This window comes from Lissotriton helveticus, chromosome 6 (genome assembly GCF_964261635.1).
Source record: "Lissotriton helveticus chromosome 6, aLisHel1.1, whole genome shotgun sequence".
Lineage (NCBI taxonomy): Eukaryota > Metazoa > Chordata > Amphibia > Caudata > Salamandridae > Lissotriton > Lissotriton helveticus.
Window position 1 is genome coordinate 1,916,308,068 of NC_136067.1, and position 16,735 is coordinate 1,916,324,802.

General features: G+C 47.2%; 1 long non-coding RNA gene across 1 annotated transcript; it reads right to left on the reverse strand.

The window, feature by feature from the left end:
• Positions 1–1,205: 1,205 nt before the first annotated feature.
• On the reverse strand, positions 1,206–2,687 carry LOC144761954 (uncharacterized). The gene is made up of 4 exons (XR_013595974.1): positions 2,622–2,687; positions 2,436–2,500; positions 2,081–2,149; positions 1,206–1,367 (listed from the first exon to the last, which is right to left on the reverse strand). It is a non-coding gene; the product is annotated as an uncharacterized LOC144761954 (long non-coding RNA).
• Between the last annotated feature and the right edge of the window lie 14,048 nt (positions 2,688–16,735).

A 16,735-nucleotide genomic window follows, 5' to 3' on the forward strand; every position in this document is an offset into this window, starting at 1 on the left:
GGGAAAGAGTGGAAAGACCCTGCAGGGAAGGGAGGGAAGTGGTAAGAAGGGAAGAGAGTTCTTCCAGGTTGGCTCGGACCCAAGCTCGGACCCAGATGTTCTTGGGGCGAGAGGGCTTGGCTGGGGGGTGAATGGGCAGAGAAAATGAAATCAAGTGGTGATCGGACCATGTGCAAGGTGAAATTGAAAGAGATTCCTCGGGACAATTCAGGGACCAGATCTGGTCAAGCATGTGACCTTTGATGTGGGTGGGGGAGTGAACAAAGGAAGTGAAATTGAGGGATTGAAGGGTTTCGGAAAATTCCTTTGAAGATGGGCGTTCAGCTGGGTCGGAGGGCCAAAAATTAAAATCACCAAGGAGTAAAATAGAGGAATTGTTGACTGTAATGGTAGCCAGGACTTCCAAGAAATCAGAAAGAAACTGTAAGGGGGATTGAGGAGGGTGGTAGGTAAGAAAACAGGTCAAAGGGGGAGAGGTGGCGGTGGTACGGACAACCAGGTATTCAGTGGTTGCAATGTCAGGTAATGACAGGGTTTGAAAAGGGAGATCGGTGCGTGCGATGACCGCCACACCGCCCCCAGTTCTGCCAGAAGGGCGATCTGCCCGAAGGGCATAGTAAGTAGCCGGTAAGGTGGCCAATAGGGCGGGTAGGGAGTCATCGCCGAACAAGGTCTCCGTTAAAAAAAGAAGATCGGGGGTATGAAGGTCCAACAAGAAAGTGGGCATTATCTTGTGTAAGCCGTTTGGTGCCTGCAGTCTGCCCCTGAGCACATGTCTTGGGCACGTGTCAGCTGGGCTCTGTGTATTTCACCTTGACAGCCACACACAATGGGAGCTTAGGTGTGACTGATGGACCATCCTGACAGGATGGGAGGTATGTCTTTGAAGTCTCACCCACTTCAAAGGCACAACTGTGTATAAAAGAAGAACCTCATTTTGTTTTGAAAAAAGCGGAACCCCTATATACCGAATGAACTCGCTATACATACGGAAGTAAACTAATTTTAAAAAAGGTCTATAGCCAAGTTACTCAATTAATTGAATACAAACACATGTGCTAGGTGAGATTGGGTTATAAAGGACCCACATACCAGAAACTGGTCACACAAATTAGAAAACTATTATCATTTTATTGATTGATTTTTTGTTATATAAAAATATTGATTATTTTTTTGATATATTTTTGGAATCAATGTTTCTCTTGTTTATCTAATGTGCAAAATTGATATCAGACATGGCTATTATTATAAATTTTTTCCATTAAAAACATCAAAGCATTAGACAAGTATTGACGGAGGCAATGCGGTAGATTCAGAACTACGCGCGTTTCGGCATCTGGGCCTTCATCAGGTTACCGTCTATTGCACTACAATTAAATAAAAATAAGTGACAAATTATTAATATACAGTGTGGGAACAATACATATAAAAAAGTTTTGAACACCTAGACATATGAGCTCACTCAAAAAAGAAATGATATTGGCCACATACATTCTATACAATTTAAGTTGACAACTACATTTGATTACAAAAACTTATGTCGAACAAGTTATGCTGTATATAAGGAAAGATGATATTAGTCACATACTTTTTATACAATTTTAGACGACAACTACATTTTGTACCAAAACCATATATTAAAAGTGATGAGCTGTATATACAAATAATACACGTCGATTTTTATGTATGACATGATAAATGTTTGTTTATGTGCACCAAGATAAATATAGTTTATGAACATCATGTATACATATTATTGTATGTTACTAAAAAAGCAAACATATATAGGGACATATTGAAAAAACAATGGTTAAAGAGAGCACAGGTAAAGATATTACTAATGCAGCAATTTATGTCACAAATAAACAAGAACATTTCAATGATGTACTATGTTATACCCGAAACCGAGAGATCTAAATGAACCAATATCTCACGTTATGTATATTATTAAAAATCTTGTTTATGTTGGATGCAGACACACGATCCTCCATGTAGGCCATCCATGGATACCTTAAATTGAAAAACATTCAAAAGATAAAACAAAAACAAGCCAGACAAACAGCGAAAGATATATACTTACAAAGTAGCAGATTATAATGCTGACAAAAGACGATAGACAGATCATGAAATGTCACAAACCGGAGCGGTCCTGCATTTAAATAAACCAAGAAATATGTAAACAAAGGTGTGATGTAAATATAGATTGAGACAGTTAACCCTATATTGTGTGAACTAAACAACACCAAAGGACGTTGACTAGCACATAGAAGATGTCACTGTGATGCAACACCATGGATGGTATCAGAGTGTATAAAACGGATATAAACATGGAATAGAAAAAATGCAGTACCTATTTGTAACGTATACACAAGGTTGACGGCCTAATATCTAAAGAACACGACAAAAAGGTATCTAAAGAAAACAAATCATCATACCTGAAAATATGGCGAGCACAGAAGTTGGTTAGGAGGCAGAGTTGATAAGTAAAATATGTGGTTGCCTAATGATGACACAAGAAAAAAGAAAAAGTTTTTTTTTTTTTTTGCCCCAATGGATAACTAGCACTTCGAACTGGCAATGTGGTTTGAAAAGGAAAAATATTAAAATGAACCATGCCTTACCTATTGGTAATTTGACGATGTTGTAGAGGACACCACACTTCTATGCAAAAGTATTTGAATCCTAATGTGTAAAACGCAGAAAGATAGTGGATATTAATTGTTTAAAACACGCAAGGGCTGTTATCAAATGAACAATGTAAGCTAAACTAAGCTAAATACGCCCGCAGCGTGATGAAATAATAAACAGTAGAAACCTGGAAAAATAACGTAAAATACAAAACAGGTAGGGCGATGTCAACAGATTGCAGAGATGCAGCAGGCAAACGGAATTCGGCAAGAGTCAGATGTTTCTGGGATAAAGAAAACTGAAGGAAATTGAAACAATCTAGCAAAAGAACAACCTCATAGTAAATAGATGGAGCCACAAGTGCATGATCGAAAAAGCGACTGAAGCAAGCAATAAGTGTGAGCATCTATGCTTAGAGTCTTATGAAATGGATAGCAGACGTGTCGTATTATGCACGCTAAATTAATACGATAGTTAGGAACTCCACCGCAAGCCGATAAAGATCTAAAAATAGAACACAATGGTGTAACCATATATACCGGGACTATATAGAGCCAAGAAAAGATGAAAACTGACCCAAAATGTATCAATACCCTGAAGTATGAGGGGCACGACCATTTACCTTAAAAATGGCGAAAGCGTGTCATCTCTAGGGTTCAGGTAGTCAAAAAAACAGCATGTCCGGAAGATAGCGAATCACCAGGCCGCCATAGAGAGGGCTGTGCAACAAATGCGGCTATATATAGGGTAGTGTGAATCACGTCATGACCGATATAGATGATGGACTATATAGCATGGAATAGCCAACATAATTGATGGACTATATACCATAGCAGGGCTGGTCCTAGAACTTCCTGGGGCCCCGGGCGAAAGGGAAGATGTGAGGCCCCTCTAATTTGCATGTAAAATCCAGTCATGGCTAGCATGACTCGCGGGTGGGAGGTCTCGCAGGGGTTATTTAAAAAATAAAATAAACTTACCTTCCCAGGTCTCACGTCATCTCTGCTCCTGACCTGCTCTCTTTCTTTCCTGCCTGGCAGGAACAGGAAGCAGGCAGCCTCCCTCCCCAATGGCAGCATTGTGATTGGTTGGGACGCCGGCCAGCCAGGCCCCTATGGGGAGGCCGTTTTCTCCATGTAGGGTGCATTGGTGCCTACATGGAGAAAGGCCAGAGTGTGCATGACTGGTTGACTAATAGTTAAACTAAAGAAAGACAGATAAGACATGTTAAAAATAATATGGATATTTATATATAAATAGTGCTCTCTAATTATCATGCTCTGGCCGTTGCAGGATCTTATAACATAAATAAGTTGCAGTTTTATTTTCTCTTTGCTTTGAACGCTTTGCTTCAGAAAAGGGGGTGGTGATGAACAGAGTGCCTGAATTAAGCAGACCACTCTTACCCAGTCCAAAGATCAGGGCTTGATCCATCACCGTTTTTTAGCTCACTGCACCATCCCAGCTCAGAACTTGGCTATATGCAAATTAGTCTGTTCCTGTCCCAGTGCATGATGGGAACAGGGCAAACCAAACTACCAAGCCAATTCTTGTACTGGGAAGGAAACAAGCTTCCGGGGACCGGTTTCTGCCATTTCAGGCGTCTTCGGCCCGGCTTGCTTGAATCCTGATGGTGCAATGAGCAAGGGACTCACATCTGAGTATACCCTTCCACGCTTATGGTGGACAGGGACAGACTAATTTGCATATAGCCAGGTTCTGAGCTGGGATGGGGCAGTGAGATAAATAACGGTGATGGATCAAGCCCTGATCTTTGGACTGGGTAAGAGTGGTCTGCTTAATTCAGACACTCTGTTCATCACCACCCCCTTTTCTGTATCGTTTTTGGCCACTATAGGTGTGGCAGGGTATACTCAGACATGAGTCCCTTTCTCACTGCTCCATCAGGATTCAAGCAAGCCGGGCCGAAGAGGCTGAAATGCCAGAAACCGGTCCCCGGTAGCTTGTCTCCTTTCTGGTGAAGAATTGGCTTGGTAGTTTGGTCTGCCCTGTTCCCATGATGCACTGGGCCAGGGACAGACTAATTTGCATATAGCCAGGTTCTGAGCTGGGATGGGGCAGTGAGATAAATAACGGTGATGGATCAAGCCCTGATCTTTGGACTGGGTAAGAGTGGTCTGCTTAATTCAGACACTCTGTTCATCACCACCCCCTTTTCTGTATCGTTTTTGGCCACTATAGGTGTGGCAGGGTATACTCAGACATGAGTCCCTTTCTCACTGCTCCATCAGGATTCAAGCAAGCCGGGCCGAAGAGGCTGAAATGCCAGAAACCGGTCCCCGGTAGCTTGTCTCCTTTCTGGTGAAGAATTGGCTTGGTAGTTTGGTCTGCCCTGTTCCCATGATGCACTGGGCCAGGGACAGACTAATTTGCATATAGCCAGGTTCTGAGCTGGGATGGGGCAGTGAGATAAATAACGGTGATGGATCAAGCCCTGATCTTTGGACTGGGTAAGAGTGGTCTGCTTAATTCAGACACTCTGTTCATCACCACCCCCTTTTCTGTATCGTTTTTGGCCACTATAGGTGTGGCAGGGTATACTCAGACATGAGTCCCTTTCTCACTGCTCCATCAGGATTCAAGCAAGCCGGGCCGAAGAGGCTGAAATGCCAGAAACCGGTCCCCGGTAGCTTGTCTCCTTTCTGGTGAAGAATTGGCTTGGTAGTTTGGTCTGCCCTGTTCCCATGATGCACTGGGCCAGGGACAGACTAATTTGCATATAGCCAGGTTCTGAGCTGGGATGGGGCAGTGAGATAAATAACGGTGATGGATCAAGCCCTGATCTTTGGACTGGGTAAGAGTGGTCTGCTTAATTCAGACACTCTGTTCATCACCACCCCCTTTTCTGTATCGTTTTTGGCCACTATAGGTGTGGCAGGGTATACTCAGACATGAGTCCCTTTCTCACTGCTCCATCAGGATTCAAGCAAGCCGGGCCGAAGAGGCTGAAATGCCAGAAACCGGTCCCCGGTAGCTTGTCTCCTTTCTGGTGAAGAATTGGCTTGGTAGTTTGGTCTGCCCTGTTCCCATGATGCACTGGGCCAGGGACAGACTAATTTGCATATAGCCAGGTTCTGAGCTGGGATGGGGCAGTGAGATAAATAACGGTGATGGATCAAGCCCTGATCTTTGGACTGGGTAAGAGTGGTCTGCTTAATTCAGACACTCTGTTCATCACCACCCCCTTTTCTGTATCGTTTTTGGCCACTATAGGTGTGGCAGGGTATACTCAGACATGAGTCCCTTTCTCACTGCTCCATCAGGATTCAAGCAAGCCGGGCCGAAGAGGCTGAAATGCCAGAAACCGGTCCCCGGTAGCTTGTCTCCTTTCTGGTGAAGAATTGGCTTGGTAGTTTGGTCTGCCCTGTTCCCATGATGCACTGGGCCAGGGACAGACTAATTTGCATATAGCCAGGTTCTGAGCTGGGATGGGGCAGTGAGATAAATAACGGTGATGGATCAAGCCCTGATCTTTGGACTGGGTAAGAGTGGTCTGCTTAATTCAGACACTCTGTTCATCACCACCCCCTTTTCTGTATCGTTGAACGCTTTGCAGCATTTTCTTCATAGACAGTTTCTGTTTCTACACTGTCTCACGCAAAAACCACAGTTAATTTTACTCATAGGCAACAAACATGCAAAGTAAAGAACAAGCATTCCGACTTTTTGTTCACGTTTTATTTTTGTTAAAATACATAGTTGGAGAATAGCAAAGGCCAGTGAGGATAATGCATGGAGTGCTATGTGCCGGGGGCCTCATTTATGAGAAATGACGCATCGCTGCGTGAAAGCAGCGATGCGTCACTTCTCAGTGCGCACTCCTTGCGACATGATTGATGCGTCATATTTACAGTATGACGCATCATGTCGCAAGGAGTTACAGATGCGTCAGTATTTCTGACGTATCTATAAGCGCAAAAGTCACGCATTGCTGGGGTGTGTCACAAAAGTGACGCAACTCCAGCAATGCGTCCTTTCACATGGGGAAAGCCCCATGTGAAAGGGCTTGCGTCAGTCTTACGCCTGCTGTGAGGCAGGCGCAAGATTTTGACGCAACAGCGTCCTAAAAGTGACGCTATGAAATCTCATAGATTTCACTGCGTCACTATTACGAGGCTTTTTGCGGGGGAACGCCCCCTCTGCATACATTATACCTAACGCAGGTATAATGTAGTGCAGGGGTTTACAAAGTGACGCATCTGCTTAGATGCGTCACTTTGTAAATAGTGCGCAACAGGAGGCATGTTTTACGCCGCCGATGCATCACAAAAAGTGACGCATCGGAAGCGCAAAACTGACGCAAGGCCTCATAAATGAGGCCCCAGGTGTATATGCAAATCTACATACGGTGCTATATACATACATCGACACATTGAGCACAAAACAAACTCAAGCAAACTCAAGGCAAGTGGAAACTATGGCTTGGGGATTAAACTCCTTGTTGTTGCAGTGTGAGCCGATCAGACAGTTAGGGCCCGATTCACAGAATGAACTTAAGACTAAATCCTAAACTTACTACTATTTGGTATTCACAGAATGCACTTACTACTTTCGGGATTCACAGAGTGAACTTACTACTTTCGGGATTCACAGAGTGAACTTACTACTTTCGGGATTCACAGAATAAACTTACTACTTTCGGTATTCACAGAATAGATTTAAGACTACTAACTCTAAGTCCGAAATCGGGGAGTAAATTCCGTCCCTGAGGCGGGGCTTACGGCCCGGAGGCGGAGCTTACGGCCCGGAGGCGGAGCTTACGGCCCGGGGGCGGAGCTTATGGCTCGGAGGTGGGGATTTTTGCCATGCTGAAATCTCCAACTCCGGGCCGCAAGCTCCGACTCCGGGCCGGAAGCTCCGCCTCCGGGCCGTAAGCTCCGCCTCCGGGCCGGAATTTACTCCCCGATTTCGGACTTAGAGTTAGTAGTCTTAAATCTATTCTGTGAATACCGAAAGTAGTAAGTTTATTCTGTGAATCCTGAAAGTAGTAAGTTCATTCTGTGAATCCCGAAAGTAGTAAGTGCATTCTGTGAATACCAAATAGTAGTAAGTTTAGAATTTAGTCTTAAGTTCATTCTGTGAATCGGGCCCTTAGTGTGCATTAAAATAGCTGGAATTAAGTTAAAAAAAATGGCTTTTTGGGATCGGTCCTTGATTTTTATAGTTTACATAAGGTGAACTCGGTGCTAGGGCATTGGGGTGATTTACATGGGCAACAGTTACACTGCACAAGATCAAATTTATTTTTACTTTAATCTTTGGTGAGATTAAGTGATTTGCCCAGAATGACAGGATGTTGAGCTGATGCTGGGACTAGAACCTGGTCTCCGACTGCCAATGTAGGCAGCTTAGGACACAACGCTACATCCTCTCTAGTTTAATAAAAGCCTAACAAAGGTTATCTCACTGCGAGGCCCATGTAAATACACCCACACCCTCCAGGAAGGCCTATCATAGTTCACTCCTTCCCAGCCCTCCATTTCCTCCAGGGTGATGACCTTGCAGGGGAGGGGGGTCAAGAAAAAGGACTCAGCTGCTGCTGCTACCATGGAGGCTAAGGTGTCAATTGCCCATAGCCAAAAACCTGCTCCCTCAGTGACAGCCTGGTATACTCCCACCTGCCCCCACCCACCATTACCTGGCAGGGGAGCGGTCTGGGGCAAGACACTTCTTTGCGGGCCCCAATGGGGGGCTGAGGGGAGAATAACACAATCAATCAATCAATCAATCAGGTCATTTGTAGAGCGCACTACTCACCCGTAGGGTCTCAAGGCGCTGGGGGGGGGGGGTGCCGCTACTGCTCGAACAGCCAGGTCTTGAGCTTCCTCCTGAAGGAGAGGTGGTCTCGGGTCAGGCGCAGATTGGTCGGAAGTGAGTTCCAGGTCTTGGCGGCCAGGTAGGAGAAGGATCTTCCTCCTGTTGTCGCTCTTCGGATGCGGGGGACGGCAGCGAGGGCGTGGTTGGTTGATCTGAGGAGGCGCTTGGGAGTGTAGAAGTTGATCCGGTTGTTGAGGTAGGTCGGGCCTTGGTCGTGTAGGGCTTTGTGCGCGTGGGTGAGGAGACGGAAGGTGATTCTCTTGTTGACCGGGAGCCAGTGCAGATCTCTCAGGTGTCCGGAGATGTGGCTGCGTCGGGGGATGTCGAGGATGAGTCTCGCCGAGGCGTTCTGGATCCGCTGGAGTCTCTTCTGGAGTTTGGCAGTGGTTCCGGCGTAGAGGGCGTTGCCGTAGTCCAGTCGGCTGGTGACGAGGGCTTGGGTGACCGTCTTCCTCGTCTCGGTGGGGATCCACCGGAAGATCTTCCGTAGCATGCGCAGGATGTTGAAGCATGACGAGGAGACGGCGTTGACTTGTCTGGTCATGGAGAGGGAGGAGTCCAGGATGAAGCCCAGGTTGCGTGCGTGGTCCGTCGGTTTGGGTGCGGTGCCCAGGGCGGGGGGCCACCAGGAGTCGTCCCAGGCGGAGGGCGTGGAGCCCAGGATGAGGACCTCCGTCTTGTCTGAGTTCAGTTTCAGGCGGCTGGTCGTCATCCATTCGGCTACGTCTCTCATCCCTTCGTGCAGGTTGGCTCTGGCGGTGGCGGGGTCGTTGGTCAGGGAGAGGATCAGCTGGGTGTCGTCAGCGTAGGAGATTATGTTGAGGTTGTGTTGGCGTGCGATGGTCGCGAGGGGGCTCATGTAGACGTTGAAGAGGGTGGGGCTCAGTGAGGATCCTTGAGGGACGCCGCAGATGACTTTGGTGGCCTCTGACTTGTACGGTGGTAGGCGGACTCTTTGTGTTCTTCCGTCGAGGAAGGAGGTGATCCATTCCAGTGCCTTCTCCTGGATTCCGATGTTGCTGAGGCGCTGTACTAGGGTGCGGTGGCAAACAGTGTCGAAAGCCGCGGAGAGGTCCAGGAGGATGAGGGCCGCTGTTTCTCCGTTGTCCATCAGAGTTCGAAGGTCGTCGGTGGCGGCGATGAGGGCGGTCTCGGTGCTGTGGTTCGCTCGGAAGCCGGACTGTGAGGGGTCGAGGGATCCATTCGTCTCGAGGAAGGCGGCCAGTTGTTTGTTGACGGTCTTCTCGATGACTTTGGCCGGGAACGGGAGAAGCGAGATGGGACGGTAGTTCTTGAGGTCGGTGGGGTCTGCTGTGGGTTTCTTGAGGAGAGCGCTGAGTTCGGCGTGCTTCCAGCTCTCGGGGAAGGTGGCGGAGTCGAAGGAGGTGTTGATGATGTCCCGCAGGTGGGGTGCGAGGACAGCGTCGGCTTTGTTGAAGACGTGGTGAGGGCAGGGGTCGGTCGGAGATCCGGAATGGATGGAGTTCATGGTGCGGATGGTGTCTTCGGTGCTGATCGGGGTCCAGGTGCGGAGGGTGGTGGTGGGTGGCGTCGTTGCGGTTGTGGCTTGCGTTGGTTGGTTGTTGAAGCTGTTGTGTATGTCCGTGATCTTGTTGTGGAAGTAGGACGCGAGGGAGTTGCAGAGTTCTTGCGACGGGGTGATGTCATTGTTTCCGGCGTTGGGGTTGGATAGCTCTTTCACGATGTTGAAGAGTTCCTTGCAGTTGTGTGCGTTGTTGTCCAGCCGGTCCTTGTATGCATTTTTCTTGGTGGCGCGGATCAGTTGGTGGTGTTTCCGGGTGGCGAGCTTGAGGGTGGTCATGTTGTCCGTCGTTGGTTCCCTTCTCCAGGCTTTCTCGAGGGCTCGACAGTTCTTCTTGGAGCTCTTGAGTTCGTCGGTGAACCATGGTGTTTTTCTGCTGCAGGATCTGCTGGGTGGGGTTCTCAGAGGGGCGAGTTCGTCCGCGCAGTCGTTGATCCATTTCGTGAGGTTGTCGGCGGCCTGGCTGGGGTTCGCTGAATTGGCGGGAGGGTGCTGGCTCAGGGAAGCGGTGAGCTGGTCGGCTGTGATCTTATTCCAGCTTCTTCGAGCAACCTGTTGCTGGTGGTGGTGGATCGTCGTTCTTCTGAAGGTGAAGTGGACGCAGCTGTGGTCCGTCCAGTGGAGTCCTGTTGCGTGGCTGAAGGTGACGTCTTTGCTGGATGAGAAGACGGCGTCGAGTGTGTGTCCGGCGAGGTGGGTGGGGGTGGTTACCAGTTGCTTGAGTCCGAGGTTGTCGAGGTTGTCGAGCAGGCTGATGGTGTTGCGGTCGTTGTTGTTCTCCAGGTGGAAGTTGAGGTCCCCCAGGAGGATGTAGTCGGCGGAGGGGAGAGCGTGCGGGCTGACGAAGTCGGCGATGTCCTCGCTGAATCGTGTGCGTGGACCCGGGGGTCGGTAGATCAGGGTGCCTCTGAGGGTGGTCTTCGGGTTGGTGTGGATCTGGAAGTGCAGGTGTTCAGCGGTGGTGAGGGTGTCATCGGTGTTGGTAGTGATGCGGATGGTGTCTCTGTGGATGATGGCGATGCCTCCTCCGGTCTGGTTGTCGCGGTCCCTCCGGGTGATCTTGTAGCCCTCTGGGATGGCGATGGCGATGTCTGGGGCTGAGGAGGCGTTCATCCAGGTCTCGGTGATGAAGGCAACGTCGGGGGCGGTGGTGTCGAGCAGGTTCCAGAGTTCTACGGCGTGTCTGTGGACGGAGCGGGTGTTGAGCAGGATACACTTGAGGTGGGTGCTGCTGGAGTTCGGCTTGGCGGGTGCAGGGAAGGTCCGGATGCAGGTGAACTTGCAGGCGTGGCAGCTGAAGGGTCCGTGGGTGTGCTTCGGGGCGGCTCGGTGACATCCTGGGATGTGGCCGGTGTTGAGTGCGATGAGGTCGGTGGCGCTGTAGGTTCGTCGGGTCGGCTTCCGTCGGTGGGGGCCAGGGGTCCTGGCACTGGGCGCGGTCCAGGCGCGGACGGGCGCAGACGGGCTTACCTTTGGCGCGCCTTCGGCGCACAATCGGCGCACCCGCTGCGCGTGACTGCTGCGCGTTCGCACGGTCGCCATTTAAGGCCAAGTGCGCGGGTGGGCGGAGCAGCTGGGAGGCGGGAGCGGGGAGGGAAACAGAAGAGAAAAGGGGCGGGGCTAAAGGCGGTGGCGGGAAGCGGGAGCGGGGGGCGGCGAGGTGGGCAAACGACGAGAAACGGCAGATACAGCAAAACAAGCACAAATTTAAGTAAAAACGGGGGAAAATACAGTGATACACGATCTGGGGCACAGGAAGAAAAACAAGCACAAATTCAGGACAAAAACGGGGGAAAAAGACAGTGATACACGATCTGGGGCACAGGAAGAAAAACAAGCACAAATTCAGGACAAAAGCGGGGGAAAAGACAGTGATACACGATCTAGAAAAACAAGCACAAATTCAGGACAAAAACGGGGGAAACCAAAGGAGAGCGCTCAGGGCGGCAGCGAGGCCGGCGCTGAGGCAGAGGCAGGCACTGGGGGCACACGCAGCAGATGGTGGCCGTGCGGCGCGGGGGTGTCCCACAAGTGGGTCACACTCACCTGCGTCGCACGGTCGCCATTTAAGGCCAAGTGCGCGGGTGGGCGGAGCAGCTGGGAGGCGGGAGCGGGGAGGGAAACAGAAGAGAAAAGGGGCGGGGCTAAAGGCGGTGGCGGGAAGCGGGAGCGGGGGGCGGCGAGGTGGGCAAACGACGAGAAACGGCAGATACAGCAAAACAAGCACAAATTTAAGTAAAAACGGGGGAAAATACAGTGATACACGATCTGGGGCACAGGAAGAAAAACAAGCACAAATTCAGGACAAAAACGGGGGAAAAAGACAGTGATACACGATCTGGGGCACAGGAAGAAAAACAAGCACAAATTCAGGACAAAAGCGGGGGAAAAGACAGTGATACACGATCTAGAAAAACAAGCACAAATTCAGGACAAAAACGGGGGAAACCAAAGGAGAGCGCTCAGGGCGGCAGCGAGGCCGGCGCTGAGGCAGAGGCAGGCACTGGGGGCACACGCAGCAGATGGTGGCCGTGCGGCGCGGGGGTGTCCCACAACACTTAGAGCAACACCTGGCCACAATTAAGGCAGATTGCCACACTTAACACCTTCGCCCCGCACACCATAGCCAGAAGTGTGATGGCCTGGGAGGCAGGAATGAAGTTGAGGCCCTTTAACAACCGGCCCACATATTACACCTTTCAGCACCGGCCCATCGGCCAATGCTCGACTGCTTGCCTTCGCAATCCGACCCTGTCCCCAATTACAGGTCAAAGCTGCAAATGCAGACGGGCCTCGCACTACATCTGGGCTGCATGGCCCTGGGGAAAAGGGGCCCCCTCCCTGGGGGTTAACAGCCATTAACCAGTGCTGCGAGGCACAGGGGAGGGGGGCCTCTTCTCCTATTCTTACACATGTTTGCGAAGAACAGAGGAGAGGCAGCCCTTCCCTGGGCCACGCAGTGCTCACCACAGGCGCGAGGCTGGTGGGGAAACACTTTTGCGAGGCCCCCTGTTGATGGACTGAGCGCGGGGCCCTGGGCAGCCGCCCATGCTGCCCATGCCTAGCGCCGGCCCTGTACCATAGAGTAGGCGTAATATGGATCGTGTGAAAACCAAGCATAGCGTCATGGCAATAGATGATGGACTAAACAGCATGGGAGACAGCAATAACGGACAATATACACAGTACCCAAGGTCATGCCGTAGATATTAACAAGGGACTATACGAGTAAAAAAGAAGCCCCGTAGTCATAGATAGGGGACTAAAACAATAGTAATGCGGCAATGTAGTTAAGTCAGATCCAACATAAGAGTGGACTATATTACATGGAAAACCGTAATGTGAATCGGGCAATACTCAAACATAACGCCATAGCAATGAATAATGGACTGAAATGCATTGAAGACAACAATGGCGAACAGGATAAACAGTATCCAATGTTCTGCCATAGATATTGACAGGGACTATAAAAAATAATGAAGGCGCCCCGTGGTTATAGACAAAGAGTTGGGAACATGACAATGTACACCAAACAAAAAAGGGGAAAAAGAAGAAAATAAAGTAAAGGGAATGAAGTACTCACATTTCCATGGGGTAGAAGAAAATATATGAAAAATTATTGATATTCATGTAGTTACATCCAACAAAACAGACAAAAAGAGAAACCCTGCTGTACATTAGGGGTAAATGCATATATACTTCAACTTATAAGATAATGGTAGGCAATAACTCAATATAATCCATAATATATACATCATATTAATATAATAAAAAATGTATTGTGAAGCTTGCATTTTATGTCTATAGTCTTGGTACTAACTATAATATTATAAGAGTGGACTTATGAGATTGGAACACAGTAAATAAAAGAAGTACCACCATTATTTTAAGTATTAAAACCTTTTAATCAGCCAAAATAAAGGACTTCATAAAATAGCCTGATCACAGGGTATTTCAGAATTAAGTCCTGTGGAAGCAGTGTCTAGCAGAAAAATATAGAACACTTCGCGTTTTTTTCTTATTTTATCAAAGCAGAGCCCTGCTTTTGATGTTATTTTTTCTAACACAAACCAACGTATATCATCAGCTGAGTGATGATGCTCCATGAAGTGGGATACCATAGGTGCGGCTAGTTTCTTAGTTCTGATTGCCGATCTATGCTCCGTAAGTCTTACATTCATAGTGCAAGAGGTTTCTTCCACATAGGCTTTCTGACATGGGCATAAGAGAAGATAGACAATGTTTCATTCATAGTGCGAGAGGTTTCTTCCACATAGGCTTTCTGACATGGGCATAAGAGAAGATAGACAATGTTTTTAGATTTACAATTGGTTATGCCTTTACTTTCTATGGTATGGCCATTGTAGCAGAGGTCTTTGGCTACAATTGATAAAGGACAAATTTTACAAGTACCACAGCTAAAATTACCGTCAACTGGACGCATGTCTACAATACTTCGCTGTATTGGTTGTTTTGGGATTGACATGCAAGATCTAACAATGAGATCCTTAATATTTTTATTTTTCCGATATGCGAACATCGGTTTCTGAATCGCCTCATTCTTAGATCTGTTGATATTCAGCAAATGCCAGTTTGCACATATTATTTGCCGAATTTGTTCATTGAGAACAGAATGTCTCGTGACAAAGACGAGATTAGTTTCCTTAGGATTGATGTTGCCTGACAGCAAATGTGGGCGGTCATAGAATCGTGCACGCTTATATGCATCTCGGACAACACGATGGGGGTCGCTCCTGTTTATGAACTTCTGTTTCATTTCAATGGAGCATTGATCATAATCCTCCAATTTAGTACAATTGCGACGAAGCCGCAAAAATTGGCCAAAGGGGATACTGTCTTTCTGTTTCAAGGGGTGAAAACTGTTGTGATGTAAAATAGTATTTCGTGCTGTGGGTTTTGTGTATAAATCAACATATAGTTGGCCATATTCATGTTTGATGGATATGTCCAAAAATTCAATTTGGACATTACTGCACTGTGAGGTAAACTGGAGGTTAGAGTCACAAAGAATCAGCCATAGCATGTATTCAGCGAGAGTGTCTTCGTTGTCATCCCAAATAAAAATGATGTCATCTATAAATCGTGACCAATATAGTGTAGTTTCAAAGAATGGGGCAACTTCATTGAAGACAAATTGTTCCTCAAAATGGGCAACATAGATGTTAGCAATAGTTGGTGCGCAAGAAGCGCCCATACTAACACCTTTGGTCTGCCTATACAAATCACCCCGGAATTCAAAGACGTTTTCTTTTAACACTATGTTCAGACAATCAATGATGAAATCTAAGTCGCAATCGACTTGGTAAGTGTCAATAAACAATTTGACTGCCACAAGTGCACCTTCACTGGGTATATTCGAGTACAAACTTTCTACGTCTAAAGTCACTAACCATTGTCGGTGATGGTTAAATGGTGTACCTTCTAACATATTAATAACCTGGCAGGTGTCCTTTATGTAACCAGGCATATTATATATGTAGGGACGTAAGATAGCATCAAGGTATTTGGAAATGGGTTCAGTAACAGAGCCGATAGTACTGACAATTGGCCTCAAGGAAGGTTTTTTTTCATCTTTATGTACCTTAGGCGTCCCATAGAGGCATGCCATTTTGGGATTATCTAAATTGATATAATCAAACTCTTTTTGGCATATAATACCATTATTAAGGGCCTGGGTGGTGATACCACCCAAGCCCTTTATAATGGTATTATATGCCAAAAGGAGTTTGGGTGGTGACACCACCCAAGCCCTTAATAATAGTATTATATTCCATTATTAATATGTTAGAAGGTACACCATTTAACCCTCACCGACAATGGTTAGTGACCTTAGACGTAGAAAGTTTGTACTCGAATATACCCAGTGAAGGTGCATTTGTGGCAGTCAAATGGTTTATTGACACTTACCAAGTCGATTGCGACTTAGATTTCATAATTGAATGTCTGAACATAGTTTTAAAAGAAAACATCTTTGAATTCCGGGGTGATTTGTATAGGCAGACCAAAGGTGTTAGTATGGGAGCTTCTTGCGCACCAACTATAGCTAACATCTATGTTGCCCATTTTGAGGAACAATTTGTCTTCAATGAAGTTGCCCCATTCTTTGAAACTACACTATATTGGTCACGATTTATAGATGACATCATTTTTATTTGGGATGACAACGAAGACACTCTCGCTAAATACATGCTATGGCTGAATATTTGTGACTCTAACCTCCAGTTTACCTCACAGTGCAGTAATGTCCAAATTGAATTTTTGGACATATCCATCAAACATGAATATGGCCAACTATATGTTGATTTATACACAAAACCCACAGCACGAAATACTATTTTACATCACAACAGTTTTCACCCCTTGAAACAGAAAGACAGTATCCCCTTTGGCCAATTTTTGCGGCTTCGTCACAATTGTACTAAATTGGAGGATTATGATCAACGCTCCATTGAAATGAAACAGAAGTTCATAAACAGGGGCTACCACCATCGTGTTGTCTGAGATGCATATAAGCGTGCACGATTCTATGACCGCCAACATTTGCTGTCAGGCAACATCAACACTAAGGAAACTAATCTCGTCTTTGACACGAGACATTCTGTTCTCAAATGTAAAATTTGTCCTTTATCAATTGTAGCCAAAGACCTCTGCTACAATGGCCATACCATAGAAAGTAAAGGCATAACCAATTGTAAATCTAAAAAC